The following is a 2,708-nucleotide window of genomic DNA, read 5'->3' on the forward strand; positions in this document are numbered from 1 at the left end:
CCCTTTACTCAACAGAGTGACTCTACTTCCCGTCTTGTCAACATGGGGGAGGAAGTTTCATGTTGCACTGATGCAAACAGGTTGGCGTGTCACTTTCTGACAGGATTTAGATTTCCACTTGAAGGCCAGAAAAGAGTCATTTTTCATAAGAATCACATAAAAAAAAGAAAAGAAAATGCCAACTAATTGATAAATTCATACATTTTATTGATTCTACATTTATCAATCCAATCGCATGAGGAAGGCATGAAAGCGACACAAATAAATGGACAAATGGCACCGTGAGACTGTTGAAATAGCATGACATTTCCACATGTCATTATTAAGCATTTTAGGCTGTTAGGCGTGTCATGTAACGTCTCGTCATCAACGTAACCAGATTTAGACAGCAAAACCCCTTAAAACTGGTCTTAAAATAAGTGTGTAGACTAAGTAAAATAAGTATGGACAACATAACATAAGTAAGGAAAACACGTCGCAAACACGACTAATGTCATCAAAAACGATGGACAGGACTAGAACTCAGGTCTCCTGGCTGCAAGTCCTGTGTTTGTTTGAACACCTCCCACCATCAGTGTCTCTGTGAGATACCGATTCTACTAATAATTGATCATTAATAATAAGCTCTTGAAGTATAACTTCATTGCACTGTCAAATCTAATCAAAATGTTTTTAATGTGAACGACACATAAAACGTTTAAAAAGCTGCAATGATTTGCTGTCAATGGTTTCAGGAAATTCCCTCATCTTAAAGAGTGTCTTGTTATCCTGAAACTGATCTGAGAACAGGAAATAGGAGGTTTGTCACTGACAGCAAGAACCTGACACATTGATGTATAAGTGCCATGATGGGCCACAACACAGAAATGCTTATACACGAACACGACAATAATTTAGCATTGACTGCAGTTCGATTTTAAATGTTTTAAGAGTTTTATTTTATTTGAATACTTCCTCCAGGTCGGGCTTATTATGTTGACCTAAATTGACATTTTGGTCAAATAATAATGTGCTAATTTGGCATTTTTTTATAGTAAAATATCCAATAATTAAACCGTGTTTAATGATTTTGAAATGTCAAGCAATGAGTCTATTTAAAGAGTTGAGTCTTTTAACACAGATTGCTCTGTGAAAGCAGAAAAGTTTGTGTAAATACTACTTCTCCAAAGTAAAGAAAAATATGTACACATCTGATTTATGAAATAATTTCATGCACTTCTTTTGTGCTTTACCAGACTTACAAGCCAATCTCATAGGAAGGCATATAAATAGCAAGATATTTACATATTTACATTTATATATTTTTTCTAGCTTTAGGCCTACACTGTTCAACTCAGTAGAATTAAATTCCCATAAAACTAAACTACACTCTCAATCACACTTGCTTTGTTTATCCCCGGAGAAAACATGGTTAACGAGCAGTTAATGATGTTTTAGGAAAAACATCACAGTTGGGCTTAAAATAATGAAATATCATAACAAATGAATTATCCAAGAGAGATATTTATGCAAAAAAAACTTGATGTTCTTTTATTGAGAGCCCAAAGAAAAATGGAAAGAAAATTCTATTTCAGAAACTAACATGAAATCATTTTTCATAGGAAAAAGGAGAAATAAGGAAAGAGGGCAAGAAGGTCATTAAATGACACAACAGCATTTAGAACAAGAACGACACATCAGAACAATTTCACTTCCTGTTTCAGTTCCTAAAATCGTTGGGTGGAGTTTAACTTCCTGTTTGGTTTAGTTTAGTTAAAGTTTAGTTGAGTTTAGTTAAAGTTTGATTTAGTTTAGTTTAGTTCAAGTTTGGATTAGTTTAGTTGAGTTTTGATTTTGTCGTTTTCAATTCATACTGAAAATCAACATTAAAGGAGTCATCACCTGGTTTTATACGTATCCAGCCCCCCTTGGATCGCTTTGGATCAATTCGTAAAACTTATTAGAAAAAAAAAAAAAAAAATTTATCAAACATTGAGCTTGTTCTGACCCTTTTTCGTACCGCGATTTTATCACGCGAGATTACGCGCGAGGTTTTGACTGGTCCGGATGTGCATTGTATAATATGTAATGAGGCGCGCGTTGATTCGCCGCAGGAAGGACAGAGCCGGGGGGGCTTGCCTGCATGCAGACTCCAAAACATAATGGCGGCGCTTCGGCGATTTCAGGTAGCGGACGGGGCGGGGTTGGGTGGTGAAAGAGGGGTGGGCTTATGCAAGTAGCCGCCACGGTGACGTCACCGAAGGCGCAGAATCAAAATCTCGTGCTTTAGGAATGCACACCCTTGTGTGCTATTCCTGTTCGGAAAAAGAGCAGAAGCGAAAAAACGGCGCCACTTTCAAACTCCAGCCTTTCAGGCAAGTTTCAACTGAGGTCAAACACAGATATGCATGTTTTAACAAGAGAAATTGCGATTTCCAGGTGATGACTCCTTTAAGAATAATAAAAAAAGTAATAATAAGTCACTTTTAAATAGTGATACTGTGAATGGGTGACACTCCGTATACACCCAAATAGTCCAAAACACAAATTCATATTGACACATTAAAAATGTGTATTTGTATGGATTGCTTATTAAATGATTGTCCTCTTATTAAACTCACATCTGTAAGGCTGGTTTCCACTTTACAGATGCACAAAGTCAGCTTGACACAATGACAGACGAGAAGCCAAATGAATAAAATGTTGAATCTGTATGCATCCTTTACTCT

This window comes from Eutrigla gurnardus (genome assembly GCF_963514095.1).
Source record: "Eutrigla gurnardus genome assembly, chromosome: 13".
Taxonomy (NCBI): domain Eukaryota; kingdom Metazoa; phylum Chordata; class Actinopteri; order Perciformes; family Triglidae; genus Eutrigla; species Eutrigla gurnardus.